Here is a 27551-nt window from a genome sequence, read left to right as displayed (position 1 = left end):
TTTATTGTAATATCACTCACTGAAATATTAGCGGTTATAAAAAATATGTACAATATTAATTTATGAATAAATATCATAAATGCTAGAAAAATATTGTTTTTGTTTATAAATATCCTCCATTTCATTAGAAAATTCTCGAGCTATTTGTAATCAACCACTGGCAATTCTGATTGCTATATAGTCTGGGTCTATAGTTATTGTCAGAATTTCTTCAGAAAGCGCAAAGATCCACTAAGTATTCGAATGTTTGATTCAGAGTTTGAAATTATGATAATGATGCAAGGGAAGAGATTTATCAGAGAATAGCATTTTTCAAAATAATGATTAGTAGTGATTCGCACGGACAATAAGACAAAGAAATATTCACCTTTGTAAAAACCTCCCAGCCCTGACGATTACGCGTTACTCATAACATTAACTAATGAAAATTTTCCATAATTAATTGGATTATGTGAAGTATACCTTGCAACATATTTATATTCATTATTAAAGCTTCTTTACGAACAATTTGGTATCAGATGAAATTTCAAACGGGCTATCCTCCACTGCAAACTAAAAGGAGTAGTGATCATAGATGTAAAAATAGACCCCTACCTGTTCTGCGGTTTGTAGTCACAAAAATATTTATTTTTTATTATCTATCTATTTGTATTTCATGAAATCTTTTCCATTCTTATTATCAATTAAGACTAATTTTCTGTCACGCGAAGAAGTTTGCTTGCACACACATTGTTGTAAAAGTATATATGTCATTATGCAAGCGAGCCTTTTCACGTGATAGACAATGAGTCAGATTTAACTAGATTAACGAATAAAATCATTGTATTTTTTAAGTTTCATAATTAAGAAAGTTTTCAGTTTTTTTTAACTGATAGTTTTTGGTCTCTTAAAGATATTTTTTGTTTTGTTTACTGGTGTAAGAATCATTTATATATTAAAAGCTGCCACAGAGCGGAGGACAGGTACGGTGGTCCAAGTTCAAAATCCACGTGGTGTTAGAGTGCTGCATCGAGCGCAGCTTGAGCCGGGCAGGGTTTCGGCTGACAGGGGCGCAAGTCCTTTAAGTCCGAGACTGCGAGACGATAGACACATTTTTGTGCACATGTTATCACGACGCGGAGTTGTACGTTGTACTCTTATCGCGCGCAACCCACCAGGTGAGTGTACGTTCTACGTGTGTGTATGTGTGTGTACTATCTCGTATTGTAGGTCAGTGACCGATTATATCAAACAAACCCTTATTCTAAAATTTCATTAGATCATCCATACACAAAGCAATTGCAAAAACTTACAAAGTTTCTATTTAGAATTCAATTAAAAAAAATAAATATATAATTTAAGTATATTTTTTAATTAAAGTTTTTATTAAAAATATTTCATTAGTAGTTAACAAAAATGTATTAGAAACAGTTCCTTTAGGAACATTTCAAACAATATCTACTATATAGTGGATATTTATAAAAATTAGAAATTTCGGATGCAAAAGTTTGATAACAGTAACATGGGTGGTTACGTGTTTATCATCATCTTATATGTATACTGTATTCAAATAAAAATACAAAAAAAATCATAATTAGAGATCAGTTTTCGAATTATTATAGGTAATGATAAATTATATTCCGTTAATGATTTTTTATCTGTTTTAGCATTAGTGCCTGTGGCTTTAATACATTGAAAACATTTCTACGGTTTTGATTTTCATTTATATCATATCATACATTTTTGGTTTTCTGGAAAACAAAAGTATATTTTTGTTTATCGAGGAAATCGGTTCATCAACAGGAGGCTGTTTACCAAAATTCCTTAGCCATAACAAATATTAGGTGATTGCAGTCTTAAAACAGTCATCGGTTATTATTTTAAATACTATATTTATATCTTGAAATCCTATTTCAATATTTTTTTTCAATTTATTTGAAATGTGGTCTTATGAACTAATGCAAAAATCAACAACGTTAATTGAAATATTTTGGTTGCATTATGAAATGGCATAAAATAAAATAAAATAAATCGAAACAAACGCTCCCATAGTAATACTTACCACTATTAATAAGTAATATCATATGTTGTAATGTTGTACATATACATTTTTCTATCAAGAAAGTAATAACAGGATGCCAATTACCAAAATAATTATTATTGTTAGAAAACCTAATAACATGAACAAAAAATGTGTGATGAAAAAGTGAAACAAATTCACATTTCATCAAACAATTATTATATGTATATCAGATCCGAATATCATCAGAAATTGGCAAGTTCTCATAAAAATCATGGCAGTCTCAATGAGTGTAAGGAAGAGCAGCCAAAATATCTTGTTCCTTTTTATCAGGTCTAGTTAACCTTGCGGTTGAAATAAATACATTCTAAATCAATATCGTTGCTTGCAGTTTTCCCAATCGTTTGGAAGACAGTGTTTCAATTTCATTTTCTTTTTTTACTGCTGTCTCATATTCAACAATAAACTCTTCAGGAATTTTTTGTATTTGTAGTCTTCTTATGCAGAACTAGTGATCTTTTTAAAAGTTGTTAGACATTTCTACGACATTAAACTGGTTTTCTGTCCAGTTGATCTGACAAATTGGTAATGTTGAATGATGAATATGAGAGGTACTAAAAATTTGTGATTAATTTCTTTATAGTTCATTTCAGAAATATATAGAGTAATAATATCTCATAATATATGCAAAGGGAACACAGAATGACCCAACGAATATTTAAGTCACTCTCATAGTTGGCATTGATTTCATTGTAAAACTCTTTCTTTTTATCAAGTGCAGGTAGTACCACACAAGCTGGGGTCAATATATAGATTTAGCCTATGGTTATCCATTCACAAATACTGAAAATATTGTGCCAAAGGCGTGCCGGTAGTATACTCGTAAACAGGAAAGATTTCTATTTTAACAAAATAAAAGTTATGTACATAGTATTAGGTACACTTATTTTTTATTGAACATTATACACAAAAAATACATTATACAGAAATTAAATCATAAAAAATCATAATATTCTTCGTCATCTGAGGAACTGTCATCTCCTCTTAACGTTATAAATAACGGGTCGACGGTCCGATCGATCAAGTAGTCAAGATCCCACATTTTCTCCTCTTCTTTAATGACATGCTGGACTGCTTTTCGCCAGTTCTCTGATGTCACCTCCTTAATGGCTTGATCAAACAGTAGCTTAACGTCTTTCATTTTGAATGTCGTGTTGTGTCTTCCTACAAACTATTTCACTTGAGCCCATATAAGTTCTTGAAGATTTAGTTCGCAATGACATGTCGATGTGTGCAGCACAGTTACACTATGTTTTTCTGCTATATCTTTCACTGCGTATTTCATAAAACGATGTTTGTGTAAATTTGCTATAGCTAATAGTTCTTTTTTTATCAAATTATCTTCAAATTCAATACTCGTGGTGTTTAACCAGTCAATAATTTCTTGTTTTCTCCAAGATGAAATTGGAGTCTTCTCTATGCGTCGAGAATGATAACTTGCGTTATCCATAACTACTACTGAATTAGCCGGAAGATATTTTATAATTTCACCAAAATAATCTTCAAAAACATACGAAACCATGTCCTCGTGGTAATATCCCGTATGGCAGGATTTAAAGGTTAGCAAACCTTCTTTTAAAAATCCCTTTTCGTTTCCAATATGGAAGAAAAAGTTTTTTAGTTATTAACGGAATACTGTCATCCCGGCCAAGCTCCATTAAAATCTTATCTAGGGTGAATATTTCTTTTTTAAAATAAAAAGATCGAACTTTTCTTCGAATTACACTTTGGGTGTCTTCATCAAGGACTCTTACTGGTCTGCGGAGGTTCCACTTGGTCTGCTATTTTTCTCCCCCGCAATAATTTGAATACGGTGGACTCTTCAACTCCAGTCATTCGGGAACATCGGTCGACAGTTTCTTGTACATTTTAAATAATAAGTTTCTCATTCACTGATAATGGAGAATTATTTTCGTTGGTGTAAATGTCGCCATTTTATTACTATCTTATAATACTCTGAACACTATTTACGGCTTAACAGCAAATACTGATTCGTTAAACTAAACAAATATACTTATAAAGGTCTAAAAATTTTAAGGTTCAACGGTACCTGTTAAACGCAAAACGTAACTGTATAATCTACTACCTAAGGAATCCCTATCCCTACACAATATTTCAAGACCGACACCTATGGCCGACAACGAAATTGAGTCGAACTGAACGGAATTCTCCCTTTTATTTCTCTATACATTTCTGAAATATACTATGATATGTGAACATTCTTTTATTATGGCCAAGAACAGAGCACTGAGAAAATAATTCTTATTCTGTCCTCTGCACGTGTCTGAATAAAGCATAATTTGTGTTACGTAATCCAACTTCTTTTTTTAAATAATCATAAATACATGACACAATTTGATTTTCTCCACGTATTCCAATTTATTTGTGTTACTTGTAACACGTATCTTCCTAAGTCTTGCGGTCATATAATCGTATATTCATGTAAAATATCCAAAGGCTTCTTTTATTACTACATGGAAAACGAGGTGTAGGCAAATATTGTTGAATGTCAATCGTTAGGTACCAATAAAATAAAGTATCGTCTACTTCAGCCAATTGCTTATCAGTATCCTCTCAATCATAACCTTCCTAGTGTTCCGTTAGTATTCTCTTTGTTCTTCTTTTTCTTCAAAAAATTTGTTCGAATGAGTAATTTTAGATTAGAGTAGCCAAAGCTGAAAATAATTTCAATTGTGTCGTACTTGCAATACTTTCGTTTATAAGGTATTTAGTAAAATTATCGCTTTTCACAATGTTTATTAATGTAGTTATGTCTGAAAAGTCTCGATTCATGCTTTTGTGGACCTACTCATGTCTGGATAATCAATATTTAAATCGATATACATGACGAGTAATGCCTCTATAATCCTTTTCCCAGAGAATTTCACCTCACAAGAGGTGGGGTAGAAGATTTTATTTTTTTATTTCGTTTTAATGGGTTTAAAAATATCAAAAATGTGACTAAATATGGGCTCGGCACATCTTTTGGTAGCCGAATAACCTCGAAATTTTCGGACACTTTTCGGTTTTTTCGCAATATCTCGAAAAGTAGTTCTAGCAAAAAACAGTCCCTATACAAAGTTGTAAAGCATTAAATTACCTATAAATTGTATACTTTTTCTTCTACGACCAATAGGGAGCGAGCTACAGCATCTCAAAGATGGAAAATTTTTGTTGAAATGGTAAAAAAGCCAAGTAATGCCTTCTTTTGTGTGTGTTATTGCGACCCATGCATTATTTGATTCTATTTTTGACTTGTATTTTTGTCGAATAAGGTTCTCAATACCCTCCTACATCATTTGCACCACCTATCCCAGGCTTCAGGAAGAATAAATTCTTGTACTGCTGCCCAGGCCCTGTCATGAGCCCAAGATCAACATCCTCCTCAATCAGCACCATAGCATCACATTTCTGGGCCTTGGCTATGGCAGTTTCTACTATGTTTCTACTCATGTGCTTGATTGACTTGAATTCCACAATCCTTGAACTCTGTTTTGAGTAGCTCAATTAACCTGATCTAGCTATTGGCGTTCGACAGAAACTTGTCTTGAGCAGCTGCGTTTATTGTGGTTTTATCAAAGCTCACATCAGAAGAAGTTTGGATCTGTGTCCGGCGTAACCTTTGAGCGCTCTTTGTGTCAGACTCTGCGGGGTACCCATCAAAAATAACTACTACAATCCGTAATGCCTTGTCAGAAATGAGCAGTAACTTTGTGAAATGGCACTGGAGGAGTCGTTTTTCTGCCAAACCATTTTATGGAGAAGGCCACCATCTACAACAGCAAACGGTTTCTTATCTAATATTTTACTCCATCGGTGTCTGTAAAGGGGGGTGTTGTGAAAGCCACTCGAGCAACTTGTTGCAGTCACCAGCATCTCGGTCCACTCGCGAACGTGCATCTTGATGTTTCATATTGTTGATCACAGAAATCTTCAAGTTGATACCAGACGTTCTGTAAGTATACCATGGCTAACGACCATTTCGCCAAAACACTAGCTGTGATCCCTCTTTGTATGACACCTCCACGGGATTTCATGTTTTTCATGACAGTCTGTTCGATAGATTGGGACTATTCTTTATTCCACTGTTAACATATCCTTTAGATAAAGATGTGCACTTTTGGCGTATAAGTAGTGATCAGATGCGGGAAAGAACGGTAGTGCATTTTAAACAGAGTCTAGATGTAATTTACAGTTGCCTGAGTGCTTAGCTTGGATGAATTGCTTGAGAACTGTAATCATACGAAAATACTGGACCCATTACTTAGCTGTGGGTCCTTTACTTTCGAGTTTCATCATGACTTCGCCAAATTTTTCCCTCACACCACACAGGACTTCACTATCATCATGAGTTCAGTACGCTCATTCTCATCTATCTCAATTCCCTGCCATATAAGAGAAGCCAGTAAAGAGTGCATCAGAAAATGAGCTCGTACAGCTCTTGAGTATGCATGGCCAGTCATAATTTTTTCCACACTTTTCTCAGCGTATATGGTGGACAACAATTATTACAATCTACTGCTAGCTATTATAGTGCCAATAGCTCCCATGTACGACATTGCTAAGTGGACACCTCCAAGTCTCACTATGATGTTCCTCTGCTCAGGGTGACCGCAGGCTATAAGATCTCTTGCTTTTAGGTACAGGGGCTGATCAAATGCTACAAAACACAGTTCAATGTGTCCTGCGTCTCGCACACTCTGAGCTGTTGTCAAGTATGAGGCACGTGTCAAACCACCATCATCATGGAGTACTGCATCGTAAGGGCTGACACACATGATTCCTCCCACAGCGTGGAAGGTTCCATTTCCATCAAGTGTCATGACATGATCGGCATTGTCAAAGATTCTCATTAAATTGGTGTTATGTAGGCTCTTGAACAACAGAGGTTTCGAGACGGCAAGCTTCGTTGTAGTCAGCTGAAAATCCAAGAAATGATAATATGTTGATGAGGTGCTTAGAACCAAACTTTCTGTAAAGGTACGCGCTTATCCTTGTCAGAAGAGATGAAAGAAAAGATCTTGGCCTTGCTGCTTTGATGATTGAGTGTGATAAAGCCACACACGTTTTCTTCCATTCATCAGTTTGCCTTTTTTTGTGCTTTAATGCGATAGATTCCATCAGTAATTTCAGGTTGTTAGAAATCTAATTTTGTAAGTGTTCGTCATCCAAGAATTGGTTTGAAGGAGGATATTCATTAGTATTGTACATTGTTGATCGTATGTCCCTCAAAATGATGTCTACTGCTGCTTTGACAATACGTTCATCCGCCTTTTTTAGGGTCACGTTCCTTCTTTTTATACCAGTATTTTGTATCCAACATTTTTGAAACACACCACAGTACTTTTATTGTTTTCTATTTTATTGTTTCCGTGTCTGTTTTGTAACCCCCTGGAATCAACTAAAGCAGGACTTCCATAGGAAATCGGCATTCCTCTTGTTCGCTTTTAAGATAGAAGTAAATTGTCTCCATTGCCTCAACAAAATTCGCTGATCGGTAGCCTCGTTTCATCCCACTTTTAGGCCTCCAATACAAGTTATTATAGCAAAAAACCATGTCATTCTCGTTTTTTATTCGACTTGCCTACTCATCTCCACGCAGTTAGGCTTGTGTCATGACACTTTTTTTCAAGCTTTCGTGATTCTCCACAACATGTATTTCATTCTTTTTTATTCGGAGGCAGTTGGAAGTTTATGGTTTATGGAAGTTTAATGGAAAATGATTCGCTTTTTGATCGAACTTTCGGAACCGCACCACTTGAACACCCTTGTTCACCTTTTTCAAGACGTTTTAAAGCTGCTGTTATATTAAACTCCTTGATGTATTGCAAATAGCAGTTACTGTGGACTATCACTTGTGTTTTGTACTTCAAAAAACGCTGGTGCGTCTTCTCCTTACGTCTGACATTGCATTAATCACTGCATTAAACATGTTCAAGCGATTGTTCACCCAATTTTCGTATTTCACCTTCACACCATTTATCGCATACGAAACAATCGCCTGGATCAGGCGGATGTGGAGATTCCACAAGGAGACACTTAGATGTATTTGAAAGGTTAACTCGAATTAAACTGGAGGATTGGTAGGACGTTTCACAATATTAAACTGATATTTCTACAAGTAAACCCCGTTTGAGAGAATGTGAGAGTAAACATTTTAAGTATTATGCCATAAGGGGGCTAATCCTAATTTTACCTGTTCGGAACAATAGGCAAGAGTCTTAACTATGACTTTGGGTTGTTTTCAGGTCAACACCGTAACTCCATTGAAGATGAAAAAGTACATTGAACTACAGTAGATGCTAAGCTCAACAAATCAGAAGTTTTACATTATTTGCAGAAAATGAAAAAAATGCATAAATTTGCTCAAATGTCTAAAATATGCTCAAATATCTAAAACATGCGAATTAAATTTGCGATTTGATTCATCATACACAATTAAAACTGTTAGAAATAATTTTCTAGCGATGGGGGTAGGTCGGAAAAAAATATACAAAAATCGGAGCCCTAGTTATTACAAATAATTTTTATACAAATGAAAAAAACTTCTTTGTTAACTTCTCTTTTCATTGGTCAATTTTTCATTGTTTTAATTGTAATAAAATATTTCATTTGCTTGATAACAGTTTTTTCCATACACTTGTTTTCTCACTCTCTTATCTCCTTTATTCCTTTAGTTGGTAATTAATTTTGTCATAGAGGGCTCACAGAAAAGTTATAGATCATTATACATCATTTTCATGGAGAGGGGAAGTCTGAAGAACCTTATTCGACAAAAATCTAAGTCAAAAATAGAATCAATGAATGCATGGGTTGCAATAACACACATAAAAGAAGGCGTTACTTGGCGTTTTTACCATTTTGAATAAAATGGTCCATCTTTGAGATGCTGTAGCTCGCTCGTTATTGTTAGTAGAAGAAAAAGTTAAGCATTAAATTTGTAGGGAATTTAGTGTTATACAATATTGTATAGGGTTTGTTTTACGCTACAACCACTCCTTCTCGAGATATTGCGAAAAAAACGAAAAATGTCCGAAAATTTCGAAGTTTTTCTGCTACCAAAAGTTGTGCCGAGCTCAAATTTAGTCACATTTTTGATATTTTACTCTTTATACCAATTAAAACGAAATAAAAAGATAAAATCTTCTATTCCTACTTTTGTAAGGTGAACCCCTTTTTTGGTCTCTGGGAACTGGACTACTACTTACTTCTATCGTAAATATATCAATCTTCTTTTCACTGTAGAAGTATTCAAAGGCAGATCCCTAGAAACATTGATTTGAACTGCTAACTCTGGACTCGTAACGGTATCGAGGTATTTTTAATTCGGCGGCATAGGTACACTTAATTTTGTCTAGACTATGAACATTCAATCGCTAGTTCCTTGGTTTTACCAATTTTAAAAATTAAATTTGCGAGAATTAAAACAATTCGTATGAAAACTTCAAAAAAAGATGTTTTACTACAAAAAGCTAAAATCACAGACGTTCTTGCGTCTAACGGGGCTAATTACTATCATAAACGCCGAAAAATCATTCATAGTTATATAATAATAAACAAATCAGCCGATACTTACAAGTTTTAACTTGTCACATTCACAGACAAAATATGATGGACACTATTATTTTTGGTTTGTAAGATACCGTATCGATCTCCGCTTGACAATATCTCTTGAAACATATGATTTTGAAATGTAATGAATGGAGTGGGCAGAAACTTTTAACCGGTAGTGTGTATCTGTATTTTCTATGAACCATATTACTCTTTCATCATAAAAAATACTATATTCAAATGACTAAGAAAACTCTCCGTTTAACAAAAATAACCCAGGATTCTGGATAAAAATGACCTTGAATTTGTTCATAGACGGTTTTAAGGATTATATAATTAAAGCAGCTCATACATTTGAATTCTAAATGATAGCTTACTGAACTTCCAATAATACGTTTAGAAGAACGTATTATGATCATTCCATTCTTAAAAATTTTCCCAAGTTTATGCGTCTTACAAATGTTTTTTTTTTATTACAAAATTCGCTCCAACCATATACTGGTTATTAGCGATTTAGTAAAGATTAAGTATTTTATCTATGAATATTTGTTAAATTAAATTTATCATAGAGATCTGTTTAAGGTAATTTTTAAGGTAAGTAATATTGTATTTTGGTCCTAAAATTTCACGTATTGTTCCGAGTGGTAGATTTGATGATGATCTTAAGATGTACATTCTGCGATTATGTTTTAGAGTCAATTTGCAATTGCAGTTGCTACATTTTGGTTCAGGTTTCGCATTAAATAAGTAGCTATGCGTCAGTCGCATATGGCCTAGACGGAGACGTGTTACAAATGTTTTTATAGCTATTGTTCATCTTTAAAAGCTTTGAGTGATATACTAATTACGCATGCATGTTTTATTCAGTGTTGAAATTTGAAATTGAACTTTATTTTATAGTCAACGTTCGATAAAAAGTATTATTGTGGAAAATGGAATACATTTTTTGATATCTGTTGAAAATATACATGTACTTTGATATTTTTATGAATTGGTCAAAGTATATTTCCGAATAAATAAATAGTAAAATTTCATGTATGAATTCATTATCAAAAAAAAGGAAAAAGAATCATCCAATTTTTGTTGCTTGCAAATGTATTTGTTTTTAATGGAACAAAATAATTTAGTTCTATTCTGAATAATTGTTTTGGTTTCGTGGACAACAATTAAGACAATTGATTATACATAATTGATTGCAGTTTTTATATGTAAGGGTGATTACTAATTATAAACTGAAATGTCATCCAAACTATTTTTTTCCTACATTTAACATTGAGACTGACCACATTAAACATTTCTATAGAAAAATCAATAACTTCCAATGTATGCAAACATATAATTTTTAATGACTTTATTCGCTGATCACAAAATTATTGCGACGAACATGATCTCTTCTTTTATTGATAGAAGATTTGAACACCTTGGATCGAATTTATTGGAAATCAATAATTTTTTTCATCCTAGCTAATATTGCTAACATTTTATGAAATATTCAATATGTCCAAATATACGTAGTGCTCATTTTCTATACTAAAGATTTTTTCGGTACGCGTTTAAGCTATCTCGATCTGATGGAATTCGAAGATGAAATGTGACGTAATATATCAACAACATGCTAGCTTATCTAATAATGTTAAAATAACTGTATAATAATAAATAACGATTCAAAATCATTGCATACTTTATTAAGACTGAATGTACCGAATAATATTTTCAATTAATTTTAATTAAATTAATTTTTTGGACTTGTTATGAACTTTTCGTGAATCTTAGGAAATGTATACTGTTTTAAGTAGAGGTATTATAGTATATAACTATTATATTTCTCCGTTCTGAGAATCAAATTCAACATTTTCATACGAATTTATAAATTTGAATGAAGTGCATGGGTTTAAATGTACCTGAAAGTTGGATTCGAGTATTTAAATTATTCACTAGGCTTTTCTTGTCAAACCAAACGTATTTCTTAGATATTAGTTTTAGGGTCTCATGAAGAATCCTTGCTTCATGTATCGGATGAAAAGAAAACTGTTCTTGTTGGGTAACTATTAGTAGAAAAGAATATCGAGCATTAATTAAATTATTTTTTAACGTAGAAATACAATAGAAGAAATTGAGAAGCTTCGTAAATATAATCCTGAAATTACTCTGTTCCTTAGAATAATTTGTAACTAATTCTTTGCTTTTGAAAGTAACCATATGATTCACAGTAACTTTCAGAAATTATCAATAAAATTAGTGCATTTGTCGTGGCAATCATCGAATAAAAGTAAGTGATACAGCTAATGATGTAAATATCTCAACCAAATAGTGGTACAAAATTTTGCATGAAAAGTTACATAGGAAAAGGAAAAAAAAGTATAAAAAAGGTTATCTGCAAGAAGGGTGCTTAGAGTGCTCGGAATAAAAATTCCAACGACTTTTTTTAATATCTTCGACCCAAGTTCAAGTAAATTTTTCCATAAATATTCACACAGTGAATGAAACTTGAGTACACTATAATACCCTAGAAATAAAAATGTAGTCGAAACAATAGACTTGCGAGGAACGTGCTTCAAGGGGAGCAAAGTACGCTTAGGTCGTGACCACTGTGCTTTGAGATTCCAAATGTGTTGATCGCTTAGAAAAATGAGAAATGAAAAACTGACTATTATGGTGCTGACACATTTGGATGCTTAACTTGAGGAAAAGCGACCTAATTTGTTGAAGGAGAGAATCACTATAATGCACTTCTAAATTTGTCTGCTATTGGCGCTAGTATTTATTGCCTTGTCCACAATATCTACCTCATCTGGCTACTTATGTCTACTTTCTGTTTCCACAGACAGTAGTTTGTGAAATATCATATTTTGGATGATTTGCAAAAATTGGCAACCTGCTGGAGTAAATGTGTAGAGATGGAAAATAAAATACTTTCACATTAGTTTTTCATTGAAAAGTCATTTTTACATAATTTAATTAAAAATCTTCACATCTATCACATAAAATAACTATTAACAATGTAAGAACAAGATTTTTTTCACTATTTCGTGAATGTAGAGTTATAACCAATATTGTTTTCATTTCTTCAGTTTTTTGCATAATACAGATTCTATAATAAGTCAGTTGAGGGTTTTAAAAATCAAAAATTTTACTCTTTGCCATAGTCAATACGTCAATAAGATAATTATGTTTTATTATTTTATGCCGATTTGACTATCCCCACTACAGCTTTTAATTTCGTGATTATGTTTTCAAAAAATAACTTTACTGTTATGCACCAATTTCTAATCATAATTTTCTATCCAGTTGAATTTATTTTTATAAAAGTGAGTAAAAGAAACTTTCTATTGCGTAACAAAAGTAAGTCTGTAAAACTGCACCACCTTTCTATATTCATTTCCTTGGCACGTAGTTTGTCGCTCCTAGAAGAGGAAAACAGCTACTTTCTTGCTTAATCCTGTGACCAATATTTACTCTCTTTAGAAGAACATAATACTGACCTTTTTGTTGATATCGACACCTCTATGGCTAACTCTATTTTATATAGTTTATAATATAATTATATACGACTATATCCACAAATGTATTTGAGAACAATTGTTTGGCCAGCACTATGGCTTCTTAGCATCTCAAAATCTATTCTGATTTCGAAATATGAGAAACCATAGTGACCTCGAAAAAATATTGTAATGGAGATGATTATATGAAAGTTAGTGTACTGTTTTATTTTCTTTTGTTTCAATTCAGAAACATGAGAAAAAATCCAACGTAGAACTCTATCAAAATTTATTAGTAAAGCTTCACAAGACTTCAAAACAATAGTTTTTTTTAAATTATCGGTTAAACGTTGCTGTCAATTGTTTGTTTACTGGGAATTTTTGAAATAGAGTCATATCATTGGCTCCAAGGAAAAAGTAGGAGATCGAGGAACGATGTTATATCTAATAGTTTTTCTGTCAACTAGCTCTAATTTTCATTTATTTTACTCGATTTAATTCTCGATAATTCGATAATTTAATGTTAGTCACTGTTTGTAGATTATTTTAAAATGATGATAACCTTTCTGATTAATAATAAATTACAAGGCAAATATTTTTGAAATGATTGCAGGAGCTTGATGAGAACTATTGATTTACGAAATAAGTAAGAATATTGCAATTTCTTTTGCAATATTCACTTAATTGTATTTTTTGCTGATTCAATTTTATAATGCCGCTATAATTTTCTCTTACTATATACATTCTTTTATTAAATTACTATTAGGTACGTATACTTTCGAGTTAATTCACTTTTAACTTAATACATTAGTTGTTATACCCAAAAGGGACAATTTCTTGACCTTGATTTTTCGTTAATATTATAACCAGCCTTAGATGACAATATCAATATTTTATATTTCACAAGGTTTACATAAACAAATTTAGTACAAATTTTGATAATTATTGCGAATTCGTTTACTAGTAAAAAGCATATCAATATGCCTCAAGATCGATGATCTGAAAATTATCACTAAGATTGCGATTTTGACGGGGGTAGCCTATATATATTGTTAATGTTTGAGGTGCATAAAATGGAGATGTAGAATGACATATTATATTCAGCGAATACTATTCAGGTACGCATGACAGCCGTACGAAGATAAGATTCCGCCATCTAGAGCGTTGTGACATTGGGTTTATTGTGGAAAAAACAATACTCAGGATGGTTGGAATAATGCTATTGAGCTTGGCGTTAAATTTATTATGTCCCACAACTTTATTGCCAATGATACCTGACATGACATGATATGACACCCCGGTCATCGGAGAGACTGTTTAGATTGCACCACCCTTCACAGCCTCTAGCACAGTTAATCCATGAAAGTTAAAATTACTTGGAACGAGGTGCCACAAGCAAACATTGACTACCTTTTTTGTCAATGCTTAAACATGTACAGGAGCTAGATTATTGGATTCCGTTATGATAATGGGTAAATATGGAGAAAAAAAATTTCAGTATTAATTAATAACCACTATTTACTATTTCATTCTATAGAATAATTTGTGTTTATCTGCTTTTAAAAATAGGGCGATACCGAACATCGGGACCGTTATATATTGTAATTACTCCAGTAATGGTTGGAAAATCTAGACACTCGTACTTAGGATGGTTGAATTTCGCTAAATACCAAACGGGTATACAGTATTTTGCATGAAAGAATAAATATCAATGTGCAAGGTGGGTATCATGACTGCTTGATACTGATTAAATTTTGGTACACGAAGAAATAAAAATACAGCAGACTTTATTCAAAGAATGTGCTCCCAAGCAAGCAACTATCCTGTGAATAAAGTTATGATCACTGTGTTTTGGGATTACAAATACCTATTCAGGTACGATTACCTACGTAAATATTTTAAATTACGTGAATATGTAAAAATGGAATGATTTTCAATGGTTTTCCACTTCATAAACTGGCCAATCAAATGCAGATGATGCTAAATGCCGGGGATCGTCATTTACAGTGTCTACTCATAAAATAGTTGATTGAACCAGTGCCCTTGTACTTAGAGATCGTTAAATAAAAATACGCTAGGTAGCTAATGAAGTAGATATATCAACTGAGCTGGTTTGCTGGATTCTGTAGAAGAATGTACATATGAAAAATCTATTTACACGCTGTATGCCACGATTGTATTATGCTGATTAAAAGCCTCAAAAATTCAAAAGAATATTTGGGTATTTTCAAAGTCCAGAAAGAGTAATGTATCAAGAAACGTGCCCATAAGAAAGTAAAAGTCGTTTTTCTTACCAAGAACATCATGGTTACAGAAATTTCAAGGGTGTAATTTTTATTGATTTTTTAGAAAAACGGAAACCAATATCTGCCCAATATTGTGCTGATTTGCTGGTACATTTAGATATGAAAGTGGGAATAAACGATCTCATTTGATGAAGCAAAAAGTTTTGCGCTATGACGGCAATTCTTCCACTATTGCTGTCAAAAATTTTGCCGAACTGCATTACGATTTGTTGTCTCATTCTTTGACTACTGTCTGTTTCCAAACTTGAAAAATGACTCGGTGGGAAATGATTTCAGTCAAACGAAAAGGTGATATCAGCCTATTTTGCAGAACCGAAAGATTATAATTTTTATAGTTTGAAAAATATGGAAACTTGCTGGAATAAATGTGTATAGAGTTAAAAGAAAATTATGATGGAAAATAATATTTTTTTATTATAGAGGTACTTTTTCATTCCGTCAAACAACACTTGTATTTATTTTCAAATCCAGCTAATATTATTTACAACTGAATAAAGTAGGAATCAACTAAGAAAAAGCCATAGGCGTCATCGACTAGTTATCGTCTGCCTCACTTTAAAATATTCCCTCTCTGTCGCTTCATACTGATATACCAGTGGCGTAGGTTCTTATTTAAATAAAAATTAATGCAGTTCGCAATACTACATTCATTAAATTAAAAAATACAAAATAATATATTTTAAATATTTAAACATATATTACAGTAGGCTATTACTTAGTTAATTATATATATACAGTATCTTATAGAAATAGCAACTGTTTATTGCATAGAGGTTTGGTGTGCATGGTATGTTTATAATAAACGCAGTTTTTGCACATGTTGAGTGTAATATTTTATCTATGTCGTTAATTAAAAAAAAAAACATTATTCGCTATCAGAAACTAGAGACGAACATCCTAGTTCATCCTCTAATGAACTATCAGTATCCTCGCTGTTTTTGTCTTCACTTTCTTCCGATGAACCCGTATTTACTGTATACTGTAATATTAAGTGATCTAGAGTGTGGTCTAAGATGTGCTTAAGATGTCATTCTGATATTTTTTAACATGTTGGCAAATATTATACCACTCTTGTTCCGATACCTCCTCAAATGTTTGCCTAGCGACTACCTCCGTATCGGACAGTTTAAATGTTGCGCAGCTACCCAATTTTTTACTAATGTTCAGATTTTTTCGATCGGGTTTAATTCTGGATGATATGAAGGTAAACGTAGTACACGGTGCACCTGTTGTTGTAACAGTTCGTCTAGTTTGTACTTTATGGGGAAGCGAAATTTATATTCTTGAAAAATGCGGTATAGGTGGGGTCTGCTGGTGATCCATTTTCTTTCTTAGAAGCCGTCGTAATATTTTTTTATTGGTACATTATGGTATGCTGCGTTGTCTATAACGAGGACGGACCTTTCAGGCAGATTCGGCAACAATTGCTTTTGAACCCATGTCATGAAATTTAGATTATTCATGTCTTTATGGTAATCATCAGTTTTTGTACCTGCAAAAACAAACAAGTATATATAGTAAGTAAATTATAATTCTATTGGTATATGACAAGTAGGTGGTAAGTGCTATGGTTTATCGCAATTTAAATGCAATTGTACAAAAAATATTTTTTCTATTCTGGTTAAATCTGGTCGACACTGGAATCTGAATATAGATCTTGACATTAATATTCATAATTTTCGGTATACGATATGCCGAAATATCGATATTTTAGCCATCACTAATTCTATTTTAAAAAATACAAGTATTCAAACTTACCTGATTTAAATATAAGTAATCCGTTTTTTACGTATCCTTTTTCTTCACCAGCATGTATTATAATCAGCCGTTGGCCTTTAGAAATTGGCTTCTTGATTCCTTTTAGAGTCTCATCGTACCAGCCCCTGTCTTTAACATGGCTGCTGTGTATGTAAGTTTCATCAGTATAACATATATTGCGGCCTTCGTTACGGTATTCTATCAGCTTCTTTAGATAATTTTCTCGTTTCAGGCGAATGTCGTGTGATTCACACAAAATTTTTCTTCGGTCTGGCATTTTCTGCCATCTACAAACAAAAATCAAAAAATCAAGTTTTTTATAATCGTCATTATCGTAATAATAGACAACTTAAAATCAAAATTATTACCTGAAGCCAATTTTTTTAAGGAGCCGATTCAAGCTGCTTACACTTATTGCTTCTGTCAAGATTTGCCGGTCATTAATTTTCTATAAAACACCTGTAATTTCATCATAATTTAGCATTGCACGTTTGCTCTTTTAAATTGAATAGTAACAACAGTAAACCTTAAACTAAGTAGGTACATGACTTTATAATACTAATAAAAACAATTTCTTACACTTTAACGTAGGAAGTCTCTTCTCCAATACATAAAAATCGTAGATAATTTCTCTTATAGATTTTATCTGATCTGGCGAGATACGATCCAGCTTTCTTTTTTTAGTGATACGTATTTTTTTTTGGCGATTGAAAAGATGTGCTTGGCCCTCCCCACTCAATTTTTTGAGCTTCTTTTGATAACTTCTGAAAAGTAGACCTTGACACCCCAGTAGCAGCTAGTACTCTTTCTCTGAAATATCAAAATATGTTAATATTCTAATTTAAAATATGACACTCAATAAGTAGGTGCCTGTATAAAAATGTGTAAACTCCGCATTTCTTCAACCTACTTCTCGAATTAAATCTTGCTACATACCTGTAATTTTTCAAAGGAATAGTAACTCCTTCATCTGCCCCTCTTTTCATGAAATTAATAATATTGCTCATGATTTCTCGTCCTTGGCTGCGTATAATAAGACCTTGCTTTCCAACTTTTTTTGCGGTTATTATTTAAAACGATTTTCCCCCTAATGTTCAAAAACAACGCTATCTGTAGAATAAACTATGGCACAGACTAAAAATAACACCGAACACAATAAATCACACTATCTACTGAACAAAGAACAATATTAAATGCTGAATGTCTGATGTTCGGTCGGTTATGCATCTGACCATAAGCGCAAATTATTTATAATATTACCGTACTTTTCTTCCTAAGTAAAGGCTTGGCAACATCGAAGAGGGACTCGCAATTGTAAGAGATCCATGGTTACGCGACGACTTCCCTTCGAATTCTGATTTGGACCATGCGGCAGTCGTGCAGCGTTGCTAGTCTATTTAGCACTTGCATTTCTATATAAAAAATACCGAACAATCGTAAAAAAACGCCACTGTCAAATAAATGGGATGGGTCTAAGAGAGAAGGAAATTATTGCGGACTTTGTCAGTTATGACGCGTCTTGCCTTTTCTTAGCTGATTTGTACTTTACCCGACTGTATCATTCTTCAAATACTTCATTCATTGTAATTCAATACTCGAATAAAATGAATTTGGGCTCAAAATTCTCTACTTGAAACTTCACTGAACTGTCTAATATCATGAAGTAGAGGATGATCAATATTATATAATGCTTTCAAATGCAATCCCGATTATTATCAATTTGCTCAACTTTGTAATAATATTCTTTTAATATGAAGAAATATTCTAGCAGAAAAGTCGCTTCGAAGTAATATGGAAACTGCACATATCATGTTTCAAAACAAATTAGTCCCTTATTTAATATACTAGCAAACAAAAATATTGAGATAAACCTATTTCAATATGAAAGAGTGATCACAAAAATATGAATAACATAAAGTTCAACTTGAGAGGTGCTGTTAAATTCTGGAACTTCCTCTGTCTACATCAAAGATATATACTAATACCGATTTATTTTTGTAACATTAGTATGGACTGTGATTTTATAACATAATAATACCAAGTTTACAGAGCTTTTATATGGAAGTACCTCACAAGATGTATTTATCGATTTGTGAATTTTATAATTTAAAAATAGACATATCTTCAGTATTATTTAATCAGAATCCTTCATCAACTATTGTATGAAGTCAAAAATCCATTGAAAATCACCTTTTGGCCGATTATTCATCATGTAATATTCATGGAAATTCTGGTTTGTTTCGATACTAGTTATCATTCATTTCTAAGAAGTATAAGGTAATCCAAACTGATGATCTCTAACGACCAAGCGCTTTCACTTAATAAATAAAGGGCACATATTTGATTGAAATTATGATCATCCCTCTTATCTCCGACTCCGACTTGAATACCCAATAATGTTATTTTGCTACTACGTGGATAGGGAAAACATCTCCTCATGGTTGAGGTCTCTAAAATTCATTTCATTTCAGAGCTGTTCACGGATATTTTGAAAAGCAATGAAAATATATTTCATGAAATTCATAGCTTCTACTGACTTCTTTAAGATTTTACCATACATATCCTAGAAATTGTCAGTTAAAATTATATAACCTTATTGAAAATATATTTTTATAGTATCTACTCTTACTTACTTACAAGGATATATTGAAAAATAAAAAAAAATGCAACGTCTCTAGACGTTTCAAAAAAATGTTTCTTCTTGCTCTGCAAACCAGACTTCCATAGCTTTTATTATTATTACCTCCTCGTTGGAAGAAAACTTACAATCTTTTAAACTTTTTTTCAGTTGAGGAAAGAGATGATAGTTGGACGGAGCCAAATCTGATGATCAAGGGGGGTCTTCTAGTAATTCAAACCCTAAATCACTAATTTTTTGTATGGCAACATGAGATTTGTGTGCAGGGGCGTTGTCCTGCAAAAACAAAATACCTCTGGATAGCTTTTCAAAAAATTAATCATGATTATTCCATGACAATCTCAAAAAACTGAAGCAGGAACTTTTCCAGCATATTTTTGGACACGAAACTTCTTAGATTTTGGAGAACTAAAGTGTCTCCATTCCATCGATTGTTGCTTCGTTTCTGGATCGTAGAAATGTATCCAAGTCTCATCCATAGTAACAATTCGGTTTAAGAAGTCTACATCGTTTTCAAATCGAGCACAGATCGAACGCGATGCTACTACCATTGCACGCTTTTGGTCAACATTCAAACATTTGGGAATCCATTTTGCAGCAATATGATGAACGCGTTCGTATGAAATATTTAGTGCTTCAGATATCCGTTTTAGCTCAATTCACGGTCGCATACGAAGGACATTGATCACCATCTTCGTAAATTTGCATACCTCTTAACCATTCAAAATACAAGTACTTGATGATGGCTCGATAATTCAATTTTTCGATTTTTACAATTTCGGTGGACATCTGTTTTCTTTTAATTTATTGCGTAATTCTGGTTTACTTTTTTGACGTTAATCTTTACACTCACACTTCTAATAAGTTATTGTTTGTTGCTATGGTAGCGCAATAATTTGTTTATGCTTGGAACTGGTCTAGGCTAACTAGATATCAATACATCCTCGGATCATAAATTATTTCCTGTTCATTTGGCCATTTAAATTTATATCGTTTTCCAAAATGATGCAAACTTCACTCTATATATGCTCCGATTTTGAGATTACTTCGATATAGGGGGAAATTCGATTATAAATTTCGACCTCCACCTCTAAGTGATCTGGAAAACATTGGGGCGTCATGCCCCTATCAACATTTTCTCGTCAATGCAAGGAGAACAATTCCATTTGAAAGTGTGTATGAGAAACCGGGCGTGAAAATGCTGATTCACGTCGCTTATTTAAAAAGGATGAATGGAAAATGATGAGATGTTCAACCTGAACTTTTATTCTCATATAACTGCGAATGAAAAAGGGCCATTTTGAACGAATAGCACCAAACACGTTAAATTCTGGGGTGCATTATATAAGTGGAATTTATTTTCACTAGGTACTATTTTGGTTTCAGATATAAAAATAAATCTTAATATCCAGAATGAACTAGTTCTAAGCGCGGATCATTTCTCAATGCTGTTGTTTTACAATCTACAGCATTATCAGTGATGTTTATTTGCTAACTAGGTTCCTAGTGATTTATATGATATATTTAGCATTTATATGATAAATAGACTTTCGTTGATAACATTTATTTGTTGAAGGTTCTTTCTCTGGTAAAGGCAAAATCACTAAGTACTTTTGTACAAATATCCATTCGAAAAAGCAGCCCTGTATACCAGAGTAAATCAGAGCTGTGATTCTCCAAACTATTCCTTATTTAGTATAATTATCAATTGAATGATCATTGTGAAACAATCATCATACATTGTTTTTGATGTTTGGTTTCGTTAATATATTCATTACTATTTAAAAAAAATATTGGAAAAATAGTGAATTTACAAATTAAGTTTTTATTTTTTAGCTGAAGTTGTATCAAAATTTTATTAGAATAATTGAAAAGTAGGTTATTTGGCAATTGATACAAGGGATTTCTGCAAACAGTTTATAACAACATCTCATTTTTAGATTGATATTCATGCAAAAAACCTTGAAGCTTATTTTCTTTTAACATCATTGGAATCAATCACAAAAAATTGTTCTACGGCTCATTGTCATGATGGAGAAAATGACTCTTCCCATATTTTTGTTTGTTCAAGAGGTCGAAAACGGTAATTCTTCTCATTCGACCCATTTCGTGAACTAGTTGGAACTTTTTTATCTATTCAGAAAGATAACTTAATATTCATGCGTTATTTAAGAATCTTGTTTCATGAAATAATAGTAGACTGAGAAGTATAAACATCAACACACGTAAGGAAGTGCTACTATAAAATTTCATCAACCCTATTTTTTTAACAAACCCTATAAGTATTTAATTGTAGCCTAAAAAGCTCATTCTAAAAGAATCTTTCTACATTTGAAATACTCTGTACCTTTTATCTTGACGTAATTCAAGTTTTTAAAGTTTTTTATTATTACAATGTTATTAAAAAACCAATGTAATTTTTTTAAATCGTGTAACTACAGGGAAACCAATACGTTCTGGATGAAATATCATTTATCTTTCTTATCACCCAAGTGATACTAAGATTGATTTAATGAAACAGATGAAAAATAGAGTCCTTAAAACTTAAAATCAAAGAAAATCAAATTATTAAAGATGACATTGAAAAGTAGTATAACAAACATAACAATAATTAATATTTACGCACCAACAGAAGAAGTAAAAGACGAAAACAAAGATGAATTCTATGAAAAGCTGGTGAGGTATGCGAGGACGTCACAAAAAATAATACATTAATAATTATTGGAGATAGAAATGCAAAGGTAGGAAAAGAAGACTACTTGAGTAGTGTGGCAGGAAAACACACCTTACACGAAACAACTAACGATAATGGAGGGCGAATATGTAGTCTAGCCGAGGAGCTCAACATGTATATTAGTAGGATTAGCTTTAAACATAAAACAGGACATAAAATTACGTGGATGATACCAGGAACTACCAAGGGAAACCGAATAGATCACGTCTTAATATCAAAAAGAAGATAAAAAATGATACAAGATGTAAGATCATAAAGAGGAACAGGAGTTGAGCCTGATAATCACTTAGTAATAATCAAAATTGAATTAAGAATGGTTAATATAGTAAACAAGGCGATAAAAAGCAGAAAACGGTATGTGCAGAAACTGAAAACGAGGGAGAATGAATACAGACAAGAAATAGAAACAAGATAAGTATAGAAAAATAAGAAACGAGAGCAAGGTAATAAAATGGTTAAATAATAATGGACACCTTGTAAAATGATGATAAAAATATTGTAAAATCATATTAACATATAAAGAAACAAAATAGAAAAACAACTATAACAAATATTAATGAAAAATAATGGAGTAAGTATTTAAAAAATTTTTTAAGGGAAAAAGTCAGTGAATACGGAGTTGATATGAATGACAATAAAATAGGAGGACCAGATGAATGAGCTTATAAAATATGAGGAAGATAAACTAAGATACAAAATATTTAAGATCATAGAAGGAGTATGGGAATCAAAAGCAATGGCGAAAGAGTGGTCTACTGTTTTGATTATAACAATAATGAAAATAGGAAATCTTAGCATAAGTAATATATTATAGAGGTATCACTTAATACCGTATACAAAATACTAACAACATTAATAAATGAAAGATTGGAAAAGGTAGGGAAACCAGAGATAGGAGAATATCAACAAAACTTTAGACAAGAGAAATCACCAGTAGATGCCATACACACTATAAAACAAGTGATCGAAAAGAGTTACGAGCTCAACATTAATATGCAAATGCTTTTCATCGACTTCAGATAAGCATTCGACAGTCTGAAAATTATTCGGAGTTGATATGATTGGTGAAAATGACTAATGCTAAATTCTAGTGCAAGGGTAATAACAAAAAATGGACCAACTGAGCAATTTGAAATAAATGCTGGGGTGAGGCAGGGTGGCGGACTCTCATCGGTATTGTTTAACATTGCAGTTGAACGCATAATAAGGAAATGCATCAACGATGGAAGTATTATTAATATAGTAATAACATATGCTGATGTTTTAACTCTATTAGCAAGGGACCGAAAGAGTCTAGAAAACACATTAGAAAAAACAAACAAGAAACAGTAAAAATAAATGACCTCATATTCAAGTACTTACGAACAATGGTAAGCAAGAAAAATGAGACAATACAAAGAATTTATGCGGGTAATAGGGTATATAATAAATACAAAATTATAATGCTGAGCAATAGAATAGACGAGCAACCAAATTAAGAGTATATAAGTCTGCGATAAAACCAGTAGTTACATACGCCGCTGAAACGATGAGACTAACAAATATGGACGAAGATCAATTGAGGATATATGAGTGGAGAATAATTAGGAAAATTCATGGACCAGTGAAATTTAGAAATAATGAATATAGAGGACTTATTAACTATGAAATTGAGAATATATCAGGAAGATTTTCTGTGAATAAATTTATATTCATTAATTAATCTCCCTGATTGCTATCTGACTACTAGTTTCTGCTTAAACAATTATGCAATATGTTATTTTCACCTTAAAAGATCCTTCAATATCCAGGTACTATAGAAGATCAATATTAATGGTTTTAACTCGGTGAAACCGCATTACTCTAAATTATATTTGCTGCCTGTCTTTCCCTAATTTAGTTAATATAGTCGTTTCAGTGGCAATTTTTGGTCTCATGCATTGATGAATGGTCCAGATTAAAATCGGCCTTATTGATTGATTGATAGATAAACTCTCCTCGACGTACTTAGTTATAAGGAACTTAATTTTATCAATGAACTCATCACTGTTTTATTGAATCATGTATTTGCTATGCTCACTGGAAGCACTCAGGAACTGAGAACTTTCTAACTTAATCTCCATTACGTATGTATATATGTTGTTATATTATAACATTGAAGATAGATGTCTTATTCGATTTATTGTGAAAGTATGCATAAAAAAATGATGAAATAGAGCACTGTACACAACAAGATGACATATACTCTCTCTATATTGTCATTTAAACTTATTGATTTTGTTAGTTCCTTCTCTGTATGAATTAATTATTCGTGGTCTCCGTCAACCTCTATAAAGTAATTCGTTCAATTTTCTCCAATGCTGTAAATATAATTGTTTTCAATTTACACCCAGGAGAATTCATTATTAGAACACCAGAAGATACAAACATTTATACACGTACAAGTCAGATTTTACAAAGCATTTATTATTCAAGAGACACTTCCTTGACACATAATTTAAATTTGAAATACTTTATGTCTATCAGTGACAGCTGAAACTTGATTTGAAAATCTGATGATTTGAAGTTATGCAAAGTTTGTTGATCAATTTTGTTTTAAAATAATGGAGAGTTCATTGTAAATGTATCTTAACGCAAGACTATTATCACCAATGACTGATGAAATATTTCTTCCAGTATCTATTTATATAAGCACGATAGACAGATTAAAAAAGTGGTTGATACCTTGTGTGTAATAACATGTTTATTCCTTTTTTCTATATTGATTGCCTACACATGTTCTCAAATCTTATCGGTCCCATTCCTGCTACTCCCCAGACAGCATTCCACCATGATCTTATTAGTCTACTTCTTCCTCCCTTTTCTGTTGTTATTTATAAGGCTCATTCCTTTAATGTATACAATATAAGTTGACTAATATGACTTTTTTTAGTGAGTCTTCCATTTTTGCATTGACCTTATTGCCATCGTGATTTTTTTCAGCATATTCTTGATTTTGATGTGTACATAACTATAGTTATTGCAATTGTTTAAGATAGCTCCACTCTCACATTATTCGGTAATTATTGGGACTTGCAAATAACAAAATTTAGAAGGTTTGCCCAAATTTAGTTGAAACGTGTAACGCCGCCAAGTCAAGACTAAGTTATTCTGTTGTTTCAAATCATGGTTTATCTATATAAGTAGCTTGTTTCCAGTGTACCTTATAATTTTTCTTTTGAAAATGGACTTTTGAATCTTTTCTGTTTTGTGTACCGTACTTAAAGATATTTACAGTCTTCCCTGGTTTTTTTAATGACTCTCGAGTTATGCTTTTCACGTTCTTGTTAACCCTTTGTTTCGTTTTTAGACTAATCTTTATATATATATATATATATATATATATATATATATATATATATATATATATATATATTGCAGACCTCAATTTACCATCGAAATCTATATTATTCTCGACTTCTCTATAGATGAACCAAATACGATGCTCTTTAACGTTGTTCTTCAGTTCGGGTCTCAATCCTGAACGACGGGTGATAAACTGCTCTGATGAGACGTGATAACGTCGAAATCGAAAGTTTTTGTAGGAATGTTGCAGGTATTTGGACCAAGAGCTGTCTGTTTTTTCGATTTCAGTGCTTCGTAAAGTTCTCTTTTGTTGAAAGGGTAATTCATGGGATTTGTTTCAGTTTCAGGAAAATCCATTAGTTTTTCTTTCTTGATATCTCTTGTAACTTGTATAAATGTCGGGTTTAGTTTGAATCACTAGAGTTATGTTCGTATTGTGAGGTTACTGTTTCTGCTATTTCACTTGGTTTTGTGATAAGGGTATTATTTATGGCTAAGAATGATATTCTTGGTTGTTGTTTATTTCCTGTCATCTTTCAGATATTTTGCCAAACTATGGATGATGGGGATGAGGATGTTATTGTAGACACGAATTTAGTACATGATTCGCGTTTACTCTTTTTCATAATATATCTTGCTTGAGCTCTTTGTTTTTTATATACGATTAAATTTTCTATTGAGTTATGTCGTTTAAACTTGTTAAAGGAGTGTTTATATATTCTGATGGCGTTTTGACAATCTTTGTTCCACCAAGGTAGGGGTTTGTGGTTTACTAATATTTTACTATATCCTATGTGTGTTTTTGCTGCTTTTATAATATTAGATGTGAAGATTTTTATAAGATTTTATACGTTTGTAATTGACATGTCTTCTGTAGTGTTAATCTTAGTCTCAATTGTTTCGCTAAATTTTGTCCAATTGGCATTTTTTAGATTCCATTCTGGGTTTGGTAAACTATTGTTTTCAAGGTAATTGGATGAATATGAAATTTTTATGGAAAAATGATCGCTTCCAAATAAATACGGTATTACATCCCAGTTGAATGTAGGTGCTAAAGCTGGTTGGCACAAAGTGATTTCTATGGATGATTTTGTTCCTGTATGTAAATCGAGCTTTGTTGGTCTTCCGTCGTTCAAGATGTTGAGATTTAGAGAGGTTGTCATATTTTCTATCGATTTTCCTTCAGCTGTAGTGTGGTTCGATCTCCATAGGGGATTGTGAGGGACTCGGAATAGTTTTTAGAACTTGTTCTAGTTCTGATATATCGACGCTTTGGTCTGGAGGTATGTATAGAGAAGATATATATATATATATATATATATATATATATATATATATATATATTTATTTATATATATATATTTATATATTTATATATATATATATATATTTATATATTTATATATATATTTATATATATATATATATATTCTTCGTAGTATATCTATTGCTACGGTTATTAATTCTATGTTATATACAGTTGAATTGATTTGTTGTGGACATATATATTGCTACACCTCCAGATGCTTTCCCATTATATATCCGGTTTTTATGGAAACAGGTATAGATTTTTAATTTGTAATAATGTTGATTCTTAGAATTTGTTTCTTGTGAGCATATTATGCTGGGTGACAATTCAAGCAGTAGGTTTTTAAACATTTCGTATCTTTTGTAGAATCTTCTTAGGTTCCATTTTAGAGTT

General features: G+C 32.2%; 1 protein-coding gene across 2 annotated transcripts in view; it reads left to right on the top strand.

Moving 5' to 3' along the window:
* Nucleotides 1-1088: 1088 nt before the first annotated feature.
* The window catches only part of LOC130904053 (atrial natriuretic peptide-converting enzyme), a 123339-nt gene continuing 96876 nt past the window's right edge, over nt 1089-27551 (top strand). Inside the window, exon 1 of one of the 2 annotated variants that reach the window (XM_057816576.1) lies at nt 1089-1209. The gene's annotated coding sequence lies outside the window, so the exon portion shown is untranslated. The remainder of the gene's footprint in view (nt 1210-27551) is intronic. The other variant, XM_057816586.1, reaches the window with a different exon arrangement.

Source organism: Diorhabda carinulata, chromosome 1 (genome assembly GCF_026250575.1).
Source record: "Diorhabda carinulata isolate Delta chromosome 1, icDioCari1.1, whole genome shotgun sequence".
In the NCBI taxonomy this organism is placed as follows: domain Eukaryota; kingdom Metazoa; phylum Arthropoda; class Insecta; order Coleoptera; family Chrysomelidae; genus Diorhabda; species Diorhabda carinulata.
Note: the sequence above shows the minus strand (reverse complement) of the source record. Positions and strands in the feature narration are given on the sequence as shown.